General features: G+C 38.2%; 1 protein-coding gene across 1 annotated transcript in view; it reads right to left on the reverse strand.

Moving 5' to 3' along the window:
• LOC6638684 (connectin) overlaps positions 1–15,798 on the reverse strand; it is a 149,727-nt gene that overhangs the window by 133,298 nt on the left and 631 nt on the right. The gene's annotated exons all lie outside the window — the stretch shown is intronic.

The raw sequence follows: 15,798 nt of genomic DNA on the forward strand, positions 1-15,798 counted from the left end.
AAATTGCCATAAACGACTCAACAATACCCTGTACCTGGGAATACTCCAAAATCATTTAAAGCCAGCGAAGATAATGTCCTTTCGACGAAAACTATCATACATTTTAATGTAGCTATATTGATGGAACAACCTATTTTATTTAGAATTTCCTAGAGATCTGTTTACCCGTATACCCATTCTATGTATAGTTGGAAGGGTATCAAAAGTGAATTTGCCTCCGGGTCGTTTTTGCGGAGCTTTAGAAATTGATGGAAAAAAAGCAAAGGCTAAAGCTAATTATTTGCCTGCAATTTTCCTTAAGCTGTTGTCTAAGTCTGGCCGGCGGCTTTTCCAATAATTAGCCAAAAATCTGTGGTGTGTGTTTGTGTGTGTATGCCGAGAATTATATGATTTTTAGTGAACAAAATTTTAAAGATGAGTTCTCTTTAAGTTTATATTTTTATGGCATTCTCTCTATATATGTACATATCTCTCTGTCTCACATTCTCGTTTTCAGTTTTGATATGATTTTTGCTTGCTCCTTTTTGTTATGGTTTCTTGTTTGAAGAGTTTTGTGTGTGTGTGTGTGTGTGTGTTATAAATTTGCATAAAGCGAGAAATATATTTTCTATATTCCCCCCGCTGAGTCCAGGTATTCTTCCAACTGCTTATTTCTCTCTTTTTTACCCTGTTCGTTTGCCGCACACAATTCCTTTTGGCCACACACAGTTGCATTTTAATGATGCAACAACCATGATGAGACGGATGATGATGATGGTGCCCCAGTTGGCCTGGCACCTGGCACGTGTGCAGACTTCTTTCAATCACTGTGTGCACTGTCTGGCACTAGCCTGGCTTGAGTTGAGTTGAGCTGAGCTGAGCTGTCTCTTCGTCTGTTTGTTTTTTACCAGCGATTTGTTTGTTGAATCAACTCCCGATTCTCATCATTATAATGCAACTGCCCGACCATCATCTTCAGCTACCTTTCTCGTTTCCCCCTCTCTCTCTCTCTCTCGCTCTCTCTCTCTCTCTCTCTTCGTCTTAGCATTACCGCTTCCCTGTCACTTAATTAAAACGTTGAAAAATCAACACTCTTAGGTATAAAAGTCATGTCTGGGGCATTTTAAGTTGAATGCAATGAGTGGAGAAGGATAGGAGATGGGTGGGACAGAAGAAAGGGACTCTTTATGGCATCGTCTGGTAAAGGACTGAAGAGGCTTGTTGGTGGCGCAGGGCGGCAAATGCGGCGGGACGGGGCATTGGTCGTTGGGTCGCCCTCGACTTTTCGTCTGATTGTGCCAATTATGCAACGAAATGCGCTATGAATCGGGGTAAGAAGCAGCAGTAAGCTGCAGCAGCTGAAAGAGAGAATCACCCTCGAGTGGTTTATGCACTTTCAAATCATAATAATAAATCCAAAAAGCGCCAACAGCAACTACAACAACAACAACACCAACAGCAGCAGCAACTACAACAACAATGGGAGCGCGTCAAGTGCCATTTGGTTTTGCTTGAGCGAAAATCATTTAAAAATTTTATTATGCTCTGCATTTCACGCCTTGCACTTTTAATCAGCGGCGCACACAAGTTCCCCTTTCTATACATATATAAGTACATATACTTATACCTATTTTTTGTACATTATTTTTTAGATTTTTTGTTGGCAAACTTTTCGTTAATAAAGTCCGTTTCAGTTAGATGGAAATAGGTGTAAGAGTATTACGAATTTACTTTTTAACTACTCGAATGGGTAAACTATTAAAATAATGTTCTATATAAAGCAAAGTCCAATGTATTTTTCATTGAAGTCAAGAGCAAAAGGTTAATAAGACACGGAATTCGCCTTCCTGTGACAAATCTTTGCGAGGCAGCAGATGATTGATTCATTAACAGTTTTAGTATATAAAAACAATTCGCATCAACGGACAAAAAAAAGTCAATGACAATAAGTTATTGAGGTTTACAATTGCCGTTTACATTGAACATTGAACGGAATGAGATTATTTAGCCTTTTAATTAATTTGGCAAATTGAATGAAAATATTGACACATCATAATCTTTTGGGGTCATTATGATGGTCGAAGTGATCGGAATCAAAGTTTATTTGAATGTAATTTTAATATAAATATAATTTGCATTTGCATTTGCAATAATCTCACTTTTGCTCCGATTTCATGGGAACTATATATGTATATGAAAAGGTGTATTGTATTTTGTTTTTGCTGTCAGTGAATGGCGTGATTGATTGATTGATTGATTGATTGATTGATGGATTGATGATGTCACTCAAAAGCACATGAAATAATAATAACAACATTAAGCTCCTCGAATGTGCAAATGTGTAAATAAATAAATAAATCAAATAAAAAATTATTGAATCAACAACGTAAAATAATTAAATCAACATGAATGATTTAACGCTCCAAATGCAGGGCGACATAAAATTCTGTTCCTCTACCCCCGACCCCTGCCCTACCCCTGCTCATCCCATATCCAATCCCAACTCCATTCCACACTCTTACACACACACACACCTCTTTTTCTCCAGCACCTGCAGCAGTAGTAGGCGACACCTGGGTACATCTGCTTTTTGCGTTGACAACTGCTGACAGGCGAAACAACAACAACAACAATAAATAATAACAATAAAAAGCATATGTATATAAAAATGGGATACAACAAAAAGAAAACACACGCTCACTCACAAAACAAAAAAAATAATTTCACTCGCACTAAAAACTAAACAAAAACAACTACAACAAGACCATAACAAACTAAATGACACTCAAAAAACGAGAGATAAAACCAGTCTACAGCAAATCGAAAATGACATATACATATCTACTTACTATATATGCGTCTGTGTATAAAGATTTATTCCTTAATGAAACTGTGCAACAACTACGGAGGTAAAAATTAAACAGAACAACCGAAATGGTAATCCAACAGTTGAATACACGAAATTCTTAATTTCAAAATAATTGTTAGTATTTTAAGTAATTATTATTAATGACTCAATGAGTATTTCCCCATTACTTAATCCATTTTACAATCCAAAATCAAGCACAACCGAAACCGTTGATCTTCTTCGGTGTAACCGAAATCCATATATGTATATATTTCAGTTTTCGTAATGGAAACTAACACCGAAAACGTTATTCATTTCTTTACGATTCGTTCCTTTTTTTCGTTGCAATACACATTTCGAGTAGTTTTGAGCCTTATTTTTTGGTTTTTCATATTTTGTAATAAATAATACACGAAAGTGTCGTAACTTCAATACAGAATGCGAGCCATTTAAATAGACCGACAGGCAATGTGGTTACTCATACGCCCTGTGTGCCCCAAAATGTAACTTTAATCAATATTGAAGCTATTTTTTGAGACCAATAAATCATTTCATAATCAATTTTGCCGCTGACATGGAAAGGGAAAGGGAAAAAGAGATAGGGAAAGAGAAGAAAAGAAGGGGAAGACAGAGGGAGGGAGAAGAAGCCGAACGGCACATGGACAAACACATTCAAGTTTTTTTCTACTATCCTTTTTTTATTCCGTCTCTGCGAGTGTGTGTCAGTGTGTGGGTGTTTGAGTATATGTGTGTGTGGTTTGTTTATTGCACTCACACACACACACACACACAAATAGAGAAAGGGCTGTTAAAGTGCAAGGAAAAAAAGGCAACAGCGCCAAAAATAATCAACAGATGTTACACAGTAACAACAACAAAAAGAAGCAGGACCAAAAACCTCTTCAATGTGTGCGGAAGTTGAAAGTTCAGTGAGACTGACAGAGGTTGCCGCTGTCATTGTTGATGCAGTAGTAGCAGCAGCAGCAGCAGCAGCAGCAACAACAGCAACAACAGCCATGCCAAAAAGTATGCTACGCTGCATTGTGCGAACTTCAAGCGGAAATTAAGTGTGACCCTCAGCAAACACGACCAACAAAAACCAAGCAGAACGAAACGAGATAGAAGAAACGAAAAAAGCAGCAGCAACGGAAAAGGAGGAGGAGGAGGAGGAGGTGGAGGAAAGAAACTGCAATACAAGAGCCTGCTATGGACACTCTATTGTACCCCTCACTCACCCTTACTCCTGCGCCGCATCGTTGTTTGGTGATTGTGTTTGCGTGTTGTGATGCGTTGAAAATTGTATTTGCCTGCGCATTGTTCATACGCGAGAATTCCAATTGGCATGAGCAGAGCTAGAAGAGATGGACCAACATAGAGGGGACAAAAAAGTTGCAGCATGGGCAATGTCCAACGGACATGGAGATTTAGAGTGAATTCTTTTTGTGTTTTTCATTGGATTTGATGAGTGAAGTGCAGCAGCCAGGAAAAAAGAGTTTTTACACTTCAATTGCAGTTATCAATGAAAATATGGCCCATAACTTGACCAACTGTGCCATGCCAAAGAAAGGGCAAATCGAATCACATCAAATCAAATGATTTGAAGCCAATTGGAAAATATTCTAAATACTGTCAAGACCTGAATGAATTAACTCGCCCTCCTCAAACATAATTTATGTCGCACGAGTTTTTTGCCGAGTGTATAATCTTGTGACATCACTTCATATGTCCTCGCAAAAAGGTTCATGGCATTTTGCGTTAGGTAAGAAATAAAATACGAGTAATGCGACAACAAAATGGCTATTACGCAGCACAAAGTGCAATGATTAATCAGATTTATTTGTCAGTTTTATTTCGTGCTAAAAGTGTCAAAGAGAATATTTATAAAAGTTTATTAACACTAAGTACTTTGGCACACACACACACACACACAACAGCACACCCGCGCGCACATACACCTACTTTGCGCAAGAATGATTGGGTGGAGGGAGGAGTGTGTGAGGAGGGAAGCCGAAGAACATTAGAACTGACCATAAAACACAAACAAAAACTGTTGCCAAGACAAACAACAAAGACTAAGAGCAAGACCAAGTTGAACGCCCTAAAGGAAGAGCAAAAAACAACTTCAAGTGCGGCACAAAACGGTTTTCGTCGCTATTTTCTTTTTTTTTTTTTTTGCGTTTGTCTCTCTGCTTTGCTTAGCAGCATCTTTAAGTTGCTACTAACTTGGCCAAAACATAAATCCTACAAAAGAAACGTAGAGCAACAACAACATGGCAACAACTCAGCTTCTACCATATTAAGACTGATTTTTCTTGGCCTAAGGCTTGGTCTGGGATGTCGCTGTTGCTGCCTTTTTGAGTCGCATATTTATTGCCAAGAGCAACAACAACACAAACAACTAAAGTATGCGTGTGTGTGTGTGTGTGTGTGTGTGTGTGTGTGTGTGTGTGGGTTCAAACTTCCAATTGCCAAATGTCTGCTATTTATTGACGGGACAACGGCACCAGCATCTATCTAAACAACCGGCAACAATGTCTCTTAGAGATTGTCGACCCAAAACGCCAGCCAAGCTTGTGACGGGAAATGAGATCTACTTATAGAGAGATAGACTACTTCAGAGGAAAGAGAAGGGGGGGGAGTGCTGTGGAGTGGAGAATGGTCGTGTGTCTCATTCCAGATTTCCGGCGAGCTAGGCTAGCTAACCTCTTGTAAGTACGACAAGTGGCAAATGCTTGCATAAGCATACATGTTATCCAAGTGTAAATGGACCAGCCAGCACAGTGGAACCAAATCGTTCTAAAACATCACCAAGTCACGATTTTTTATGACCATTTCATTAACTTTTTCGACTTACAAGAAAGTAAAATATTATATTGTTAAATTTCATAACCATAACATTATTTATTCCCGTTTTTTTTTTTCGTTAGTTTAATTTTTCGTTATGGTGGAAAAAATAAAATAATAAATACTTTCGGAAAAATATCTGTAACGAGTTTTGTACATTTCCAATGGTTTTTTGCCTCTTAAGTGGCAGTTGAATCAGTGTATTTGGTGGCATTTGGATCTATGCAATGTTTTGTTCAGCCAGAAGGAATTTTTCGTTTCGTTTGCCATTGTGTGAGAATATGTGGGTAAACAAGCCTGTGTGTGTGTGGGTGAATGTGTGTGTGTCATTTTGACACACCGAAAACAACATTGATATGCCAAACATGTTGGTTGTCTGCTGTCCCTATGCCCAAAGGGATATGCAATACCGCTTCGAGTGTGACCTGAGGTCTTTACACAAAAACATAAAGAGAGAAACCGAGAGAGAGAGAGGGAATGAGAAAGATATATCTAGATATATATATTGAAAGGGAGGAGAGAGAGAGATATAGAGATAGAGAGGGGAGGGGGAGATAAAGCTGCTGCTGCTGCTCAGTTGTCAGTTGTTTGCGGTTGCTGTTGTTGTTCTTCCTATTTTGTTGCACTGGGCGTATGAGTAACTTAATAAATTTGACAACAATGCGAACGCACAAAAGGCAAACAAATGGACGGACGAACCGTCCGCGTTCACAGGGTGACTACTATTATTATCCTTTCTGTTATGCTTGTAGCTGGGGTATTTTCAATTTGTTGTCATGCTGCGCCGAGCATTGAGCGAGCGCGCGGCCTGTAAACAAAATCCGTTGACAAATTTCCACTCGAACGCGAAGAAGAGTCAGAAAGGAAATGCCATTTTGTTGCAATTCTCCCTTCTCTCGGTCTCTCTCTCGACGGGGTCGTTCGACCAGAAGTTGACAAGCCCCCACTCTCCTCCGCCTCTCTCTGTCCTTCTCCTACAAAGTTCCCGCCCCATCTCTCCCTCTCTCTTCCTTTCTCTCTGTCATGTCCATCATCAATGTGTACAAATTGCCCAATGTTTGTTCATTTGTTTTGTTGTGTTATAGTTTTTGTGTGTGGGTTGTATTTTTTTTTTTTTGTGATTGTTTCCTCAGCTCTCGCTTCATATGAAATGAATTTCATTTGAATAGAAGCGGCAAGAGGATCGGTTGCCCATCCTTTTGCCCCGCCTTGCAGTTAGCGTAGTTAGTATTTGGCTACAACAAGTTTTCTGTTATTGTTTTTTTTGTTGGGTTTTGTTTATGGGGAGGTGGGGGAATTTTTTGTTGTTTTTTTTTGCAGCCACAAAACGCACTTTAGCTTATTGAAATTGAAATTGCTGCCTGCTGATTGCTTGCATTGGCCAAACAATTCCGGAAAATGTAATGAAAAATTTTGTAGTCGGCCAAAAACCCATTTGAATGGGTATGTGTGTGTGTGTGCGAATTCATATGACCAGCATGCATTAATGCATATACTACAACAACATTTGGAAAATAAAGCAGAAGGATGTTAAGGCCAGAAGATGTTGAGACCCAATAAAACGAGCCAATTAGCCAATTGCCCAATCGACAGCGAGTGGTGCCGCCATTAAGAGGACCCTACATACCTACGTACTTACATACATACATACATACACACATACATACACAGGTCATCGGCCGTCGTTTTCATGAGTCAAATTCAAATATGAATGAAATTTTCTCTTCGATATTCATCACGCATTAAAAAGCCAAATGGAAAGCTAATTGAAAAATGAAACATATGACACGAGAACTTCGACAGAGGCCCCCAAAGCGGATTGCGGATTAATTTAATGGTCATTTTAAGTATAGGAAAACATTGATTCAAGCCACTTTTGGCCCATTAATGTAAAACAGAAAGTTGATCTCTGATGCAATGGATAATTTTTGCATTTTAAGGCAATATTAACACGATAATGGTTATATCGAAATTTGCAGAAGCTTAAAAATAAAGAAGTCAAGTCGTCGCACCGACTTCGGTCTACCCTGCACAGGAAACACAGGAACACATTGAGCCATATAGACAAAGTAATCAGTCGAAAAGATCTAACTTATCTTTCTTATCCGTTTAAGATAACTAAGAATAAATAATGTCACTGTAAAATCTGATATTAAAGAATCGGTAAACTTATATACTTATATAGAGTAAGTAAAATTTCTGCAGTGCTTTACTGCAGCGTTTTGTGTGTGTGAGTGCAAATGGCTCATTCATATTTTGTTCACATATATCATATATAATATATAGCCGCAGCTTCGCAACTTTTATTTGGCCAGGTAAAGCAAGATGACTACAAAAGAAGCACCTTAACCTCGCCACCTCTCTCTCTCTCTGTCTCTCTCTCTCTCTGTCTCTCTCTCTCTCCCTCTGCTTGTACCTTTAACGCTGTCTCTATTTCGCTTTACTCTTTCGGTGTGTGTATAACTAAACATTTACATTTCATTAAAACTAAAAAACAACAGCACAAAGCAGTGTGGCAGCAGAAACATGAAAGCAAAACGAATACGCAAACTAACCAAATACTTGCTACAACATGTGGCACACACACACACACACACACACACACACACACACACAAAGACATAGCTAGAGATAGAGATAGAGGCAGAGGAGGAGACGGAGACGGAGCGAGAATGAGGGTAAATGTATGTTGCATGTTAGCAGCATACTTTTGGGCACAAGTTCTTCTTCTTCTTTTCACCTGGCCAAGATGAGTGCCACTCGAGATGTGAGCTCTCTTTACGTGTGTGTGTGTATCTATGTGTGTGGGTGTGTGTATGTCTCATACTTAACTCGACGTTTTTCACTCAACGCAGAGGCACAGGCACAAGCCGAGGCAACAAAGTGTAGAAGTGCAGCACCAACAACAATTCCACCTTATCTCCTCCCTCTCCCTCTCTTTCACTCTCTCTCTCTCTTCTTGCCTCTTATCTGCGTTTTATTTTCATATACGCTAAAAGTTGCCCAGCTAGAAATGTGGTTCATTTGGGGCAACCTCTGACCCACCTAGTCCCCCCCTCCCCGCCCGTTTGCCTACACCTCCTCCACTTTACTCTCTCAGAAATAAATAGTATATTTTCCTCGAGTGCCACTCATGAAAATTGCTACAAAAACAACAACAACAAACCGGCCTGGTCCTGGTCGTCGAGTCCTGCACCTGTCCTGCGCCTATGACGAGTGCCAGTCAAATATGAATTTGGCCTGGTCCTCTCCTCACGCCCCGCCCCCCCTTGTTACACTCTTTACTACCGCATTGTGCACATGCAACTGTGTGGCAACACAATGGAGAAAGAGAAAGAGAGAATGCCTCTACCTGACCATTTTCCATTTCCCATTGTTTTACTTTACATTGCAAGAACGAAAAATGGTGAAAAAGGGAATATGAAGCCTAATTACAACTCATGTTTAGCTGCCATAACTGAAAACATAGCTCCACCTTACAAAAAACAAAATAAAAGAACAAAAATTATACTCTATGCCACATTTCATTAATTGCCACTGGATAGAGGGGCAAGAGATTGACTACAACGGTTGGCAAGGGGGTGGCGGACAGCGGGATGTTTAATTAAAAATTAAAGTAACTGCAACTGCAGCTGCTGCTGCTGCTGCCATGGCTTCTGTTTGATTTGCTTTAGCAAACACTAAACCCAATTTGTTGCACTTTTCTTACCTCATTTCGCTTTTCTTTTCGTTTCCCTTTTTTTTGCCAAGTGTCAGCTAAAATTTCGACCATGCAACATGATTTCTTTCCTAGGATATGTGGCGTGGCAATTTAGCCAAACTGAACTCGAATCAAGCAACAAAATTCCATCGAGCTCTTTAGCGTTTTTCCTTCTGCATTTTGTTTAATTTTCTTAGTTGATGTTAAAAGAACAAAGTTTCAAAGTTCTAGCCAAAGAAATTTGAGATCAGAATATTATTGATCAACTCTGGTTATGGTTGATTTGATTAACGCTTGATGCAAAAATTCTGGGCAAATTTTCTTAGATCTTTTTCTTTGTTTGACATGGCCAAAATCAAATTTCAAATTTCTAAATGCCCAAACGCTTCACATTTCACTTGGTAATCTTAGGGTATTATAAAAAGTGTAAAGGCATTCGACTGGCTGACTGTTTGACTGTTTGGCTGTCTGGCAGCCCCTTAGCAGCCAATAAATTGTAATTCGACACGAAGTTCTTGTAGCTGAACGACACATGGAAGAGGCAGCCTCCACGCACACACACACACACACATACACATACAGACATACAAGCATAGCATTTTTCCTGTGAAATGGAAAATTAATTTTCAAACGATTTCGCTTGCTGCTGCTGCTGCGACTTGTCGTCGCCTTGAATCCTTTCACCAAGCATTTCTTAGCGATGCCTGCAAAGTGTCGCCGTTTGCCTTTCATTTTGCCCCGATTTTTATATTTCTGTTTTGTTCTGTTCTGTTCTTTTCTTTTGCTTTTGCTTTTGCACCCACGTTTCCAGCATACAAGTGGCAAATAAATTCATTAGTGGCACAAATTAGTTGCATGCAACTAGGGACAGGCATAGGGGCAGGCAAGCGGGCAGGAGTCGAACTCAAACTCGTTTCAAGGCGGCAGGGCAAAAAGGACACTAAAGTGCTTTCAATTTCAATTAAATTTGCTGCCGTTGCTGCTGCAGTTGCTTTGCCTGCAGTGTCTCTGTTCTCTACTCTAACGCTGCTCTCCTCAACCTCTACCTCTCACTTGGCCTCTCCTATAGTCTGTCTCTCTGTGTCTCTCTCTGTGGCTCTGTGTGTGTGTGTGCGTGCTGACTCAGGGGCACATTTAAAGCTCATTTAAACGCTCGTTTCGTTTCATCTGATGGCAACAAAGCAGCTGAACAACCCTCACCCCACACACACACACACTCACACACACACACACTCACACACACACACAGGAACACCCACTCGTTTAGCCTTGCTTGCTGATTAAGTAATCAAAGTATTTGGCAGCTAATTTATCGCCACTTTACCCCTTTCTCTCTCTCTCTCTCTCTCTCTCTCTCTCTCTCTCTCTCTCTCTCTCTGTATCTCTCTCTTTCATTTAGACTTTCTATGCGGCCATATTGCGTATACGTTGTACGATTAGTTAATGCTTAAATAAAGGTTAAAGTTGAAAGCAAGCAGAAACTAACATCTCAAAGGATAATAAAAGGATTAGAACTGAAAACTAGCATGGAAATACTTTATTTTACAATTTGTTAAATATTTTCATAGCTCTACCTTACCCGCTCTTATTCTAAATTTAATTTTTTCCTAACCTTACCCAACATAAATTTATCGTTTATATTGATCTTTTGATTCAATACAGAATCGTCTTGCTTTCTGGGAAGAACTGTAGAATAGGATCTATAACCCACTTGGGCGGGAACAAATTAATCTACAGTATAAATATAACTTTTGGATCACAAACCGATCAAAAAACAAAGGGGATAATAAATAGAACCTAGAGATAAAGCACTTTGAAGAACAGGTGATAGAAATGGGAACAAGAGAGAAATGTGGAGATGTGGAAATAAGATACGAATCTCTCAGTCGACCAATTCGTTTGGCAAATTGTAGCACATTTGTCCTAAGCAACCAGCAACCGTTAAGCGACAACCAGCACGAGGGGAGACCGAGAGAAAGAAATACATGGATGAAGGCGGAAAAAGAAACAGGGAGAGGAAGAGAGAGAGAGAACGGGAACGGAAAAACAGGCAACAATCAGCAAGGAAATTACCAAACATGTGTAGAGACACACTCGGCACCCAGACCCGTTTCCCCTTCTCCCTACAAAACATACTCCCACTTACCACACTGCCTTTTGCTTCACTTTTTTCTCTTCTTTCCCACTCATTTGTCAATACACACGCACACACACATATGCACACGCAAAATTGTTATTTATGCTTCCGTTTTCCATTTTTTGGCCCCCCAAAAAATTCGCGAAGAAAATATTTTATATGTCGCTTGTTAAATGTACTTTAAAAATCACTTAACGCATTTAATGTTGAAAACGTTTTATCTGCTTACGCCATATTTGCTTTTGCATATTCCACTGGGGAATCATGCGAGAAAGCGAAAGAGAGGGGGGAGGGGAGTGCGGGGCATTTAGGATTATCATCCACATGTGATGATGCTTTGAAGAAAAACTGATATTAAATTCAATTCAATTTTCCGTACGTTCAACATGTAAAGGAATTTCACATTTTTAATGAGCTATCAAAAAAAAAAAAAAAAAAGAAAGAAAATAAGAAAAAAAAAAGAAATAAAGAATGAAAGAAAGCCAAAACGGAAAAACCGGAAAAATAATAAACCTAAATGGAACCTCTCCTGCGACCCCCACACGCACAGAAAGAAGAACAGATTGGTACGGGAGACAGAGAGAGAAGACAGAGAGAAAGAGAAAGATAGAGGAGCAAAGCAAACAAAGCCCCAAAATGCTTAAAGTTAATTTAAATTTAATTAGGATTTTTCTGGCATTGTTTTTGGTTTTTTTTTTTTTTTATTTGGGCGCACCCAGTGGACCAACTGTAAATGAAAATTGACGCAACTCAGCAGCGTTGGGAAAGTTTATTAAAATGCGATTTGCATAAGGATCTAAGGGCATTCCCCTGCCTCATGCTCCCTGTCACCGTATCTCACCCTCACCCTCTCTTAAGTGAGAGCAATGAATTCTCAAATGAACATTTTTCCCGCAATTGTTTCAATTAGATATATGTATGGCATACAAACAAGAGCGATATCGTTGGCAACTTCATATCGATATGGTACGATATGGTAAATAAATTTTAGAAACTTATTCCAACAGAAGAGAATGTAGTAAAAACCAAAATAATATATGTATACACCCATAAAATTTCACTTTTCTTCCCCATTATGATAGAGATAACACAATCGATAGCCAAAACGTTTGGCCTATTACACGAAAGGGAATTAGCGAGATCAAGGTCAATCAGTTTTGTGATTTTTCAATAGGAATACTCGAAAGTTCACTTGGGATGAAGGTGCGCAGGAGGAGAGACTAGCTATTTTGCAGCAAATAAAGCCATATAACTGCTTAGTCCTGGATATGGATCCATTCATAAAGTTTTTGCTTTCGCAGACAATGAACTTTGTGAAAACAATGGGGGGAAACTAGTTATTGCTGGCCCTCAGTTATCTCAATCTCCTCTTTCGCAACTGCATCATGGCGCGCATTTTAATTGAAATTCAATGAAATTTCCACAAAATGTGGAAAATGAAAAGCAAAGGCAAAAAACAAAAAAATAAAATAAAGAGAGAGAAACAAAAGCAAATAATCCAACAATGATAAGAATAGACCAAACGAGAAAGATAGTCACGAAAATTGAATACTCTAAATGAATCTAAACCAAACGGTTACTAAATCCCCAAACTAAGGTTAGAGCCAGTAATGACTGTCACATCTGAACTATAGAATAAAGAATGAATATATTTAGTTAGTTAGTTAAAAAAAACTAGAAAAAATGATAATGACAATATCTATGGTATTTGGATCCAATTGGTAATCGTATATATTAAATATCCATACACTTTATATCTGATATTGTTTATTTCAAGTATTCTACATGAAGAGTACAATTGATTCGAACTTAATTTCGAGAGAGAATAGTAGGGTCTAAGGTTTCATGCATTTGTCGAGGGTTAGGCACCGCCACTTGAAAACATTGTTCAAACATTATAACCTTTATGCTGGCTTATTGCTAGATGATTCAAAAGAATCGATTGCAGCGGCGGTGGCCAAATACAAAATACATAGTGCAAAAGGTAAAAATGGTGGCGCCATAGAAAATGATGATAAAAACGCGGGCCAACAGCAAAGCTCGACGATGTAGCTCGCCACTAGCCGCTGCGGTGTGACTGCAGCTCACAATCAATGCAACGCTGTGGCTATTTTAATTGCTTTGCATACGTATAGACAACAAAAGGATATGGAGAAGGGTTCTTCCTTCTCTTTCGCGTTCACTTCACTTTTGTTGTTTTTTGTTTTTATACTGCAACAATTGAATGGCATTTCCCTAGCAGCTTCCTGCATCGACATTTGCCAGTGATAGAACAGCTTAAATTGAAGTTGACCCGACCTGACATTAGGACACATGCAACACAGATACATACATACAACACGCAGAGAGCGAGCGAGTGAGACAGAGAGAGCAAAAAATGCCAGCATTGAGCACTTTTAATAAATAAAATAAAACTTAAATTGAAAATTGTTGTTCGTCGTAAATTGATAATAATTATTTTTAATTGTATGCGGAATATGCTTGTCCATCGCACACACACACACACACACACACACACACACATACTGAGAGAATGAGAACATGGCTGCATATCACGCATATGCCTCATTTGTTGCTATTGTTGTTGCTGCCGTTGCTGTTGCCGCACATAAAAAACGCATTAAGCAAACAACATTAAAATTAACTTAAATACTTATTATTGTATAGCTTAAAAACCAAAAGCAAAAAAAAAAAACAACTCGAAATGCATTTGACATATTTGCTTAATCGCATTTTCGGTGGGCAGCGCGCATCGAAAATAGCAAACAACAAACTAACTTTTCACCTGCCCAATCTGCCTGCCAGTGCATTTACGTAAAAAAAATAATATAAAATGGAACGACAACTGTATACTCTAGGAGGATCTAAAGTCTAGAGCTGTGCAATGGGGGAACTTTGTCCCAAAAAGTATGTAAAAATTGGAAAAGTATTCAAAATTCTCACTTTTCGCCTTGTAACTTATGCACAGGACATTCCATAATTTTCTATAAATGCTTAAAAGGCGAATTCTTCAACTGCCTTTACTATAATAACTCTTCAAGTTCACTGGGTACAAGATATATACAGATATTTTTTAAACGAATATGCTCACTTTTATTTTAAGCGAATTTTGAAAAATTTTCGTCAACTGTAAAATGAAACTATTTCGATTTTGCACGTAAAAACAAATTAATTACACATAATATATATTTATCTATCTATGTATCTATGGATATATGTATATAAAGGAATATGCCAACAAACGATTTTAATTAATATTTGTTCTACAATTTCAACAGTATTTACATTTTATTTTTGCTTAGCTAAATATTTATGTTGATGACATCACAATAAATAAGTAAGTAAATATCCGCTTGAATATATATCAATAGGCAAATTAATTGGCATGAATGGATTTTTTTTGTGGTTTTTTTTTTTCATTAATATCCCAGACTGAAGGGTAATCAATGGATAATACATAAACTTGATTTATTTCGGTTCAGCAAAGGTCTTATGCAGCCAAAAAGTATGCAACGGCCCTTTTTGTGGTTTTCGGGCAAAAGTAAATCGAATGTCAACTGCAGACAAACCCAGAGAAGACTTGGAGCAAGCACTTAAAGAGAGAAAATGAAAGAGAGTTTTATTTTTCCCCCCCGACTTTCAATTTGGTCATCTGATATGAATGAACAAAAGGTCAGATAGATGGGGTAAATGGTAGGTACTAATTTGATTTCTCGTCTTTACTAATTGTCATTCAATATGTTTCGTTTGGATAAGTTCAAAGTTTTAATTAATAATTCTTAATAAGATTTCCATGGAAAATTGGCTCACACTTTCACTCACTCAAATGATTGTGTTTGTTGTTGCATTATTATTATTATTATTATTATTGCCTTTTCGGTTTATATACGTATGTCTTTACATATGTATGTATATGCATAAATAAACTAATCAGTTTGCATTAATAATTCAGAATTGAGAATTGGCCAAAGCGAAAATGCTTTTTGTCGTTTGGCTGTCAGTACTAATTAACGATAAGTCGATATGCACTCGAATGGCAGCAGAAAATGAAAATGACTCTCGACTATAGCATATACATATATATATATATAATTCTTCTTCTACATAGAGTATATAAAATGTGAATTTTTCTGACAGTTTCCATGCAAAATATTTTGACAATGCAATAAACAAATTGCCTTGGGTATATATCCAGGACAGGACAGGACAGGACAGGAGAAATTTGCTCAATACATTTTGCATTAGACATTCGAATAGCACATTTATTTGCATTCAAATGTTTTTTTTTTT

This window comes from Drosophila willistoni (genome assembly GCF_018902025.1).
Source record: "Drosophila willistoni isolate 14030-0811.24 chromosome XR unlocalized genomic scaffold, UCI_dwil_1.1 Seg144, whole genome shotgun sequence".
Taxonomy (NCBI): Eukaryota; Metazoa; Arthropoda; class Insecta; order Diptera; family Drosophilidae; genus Drosophila; species Drosophila willistoni.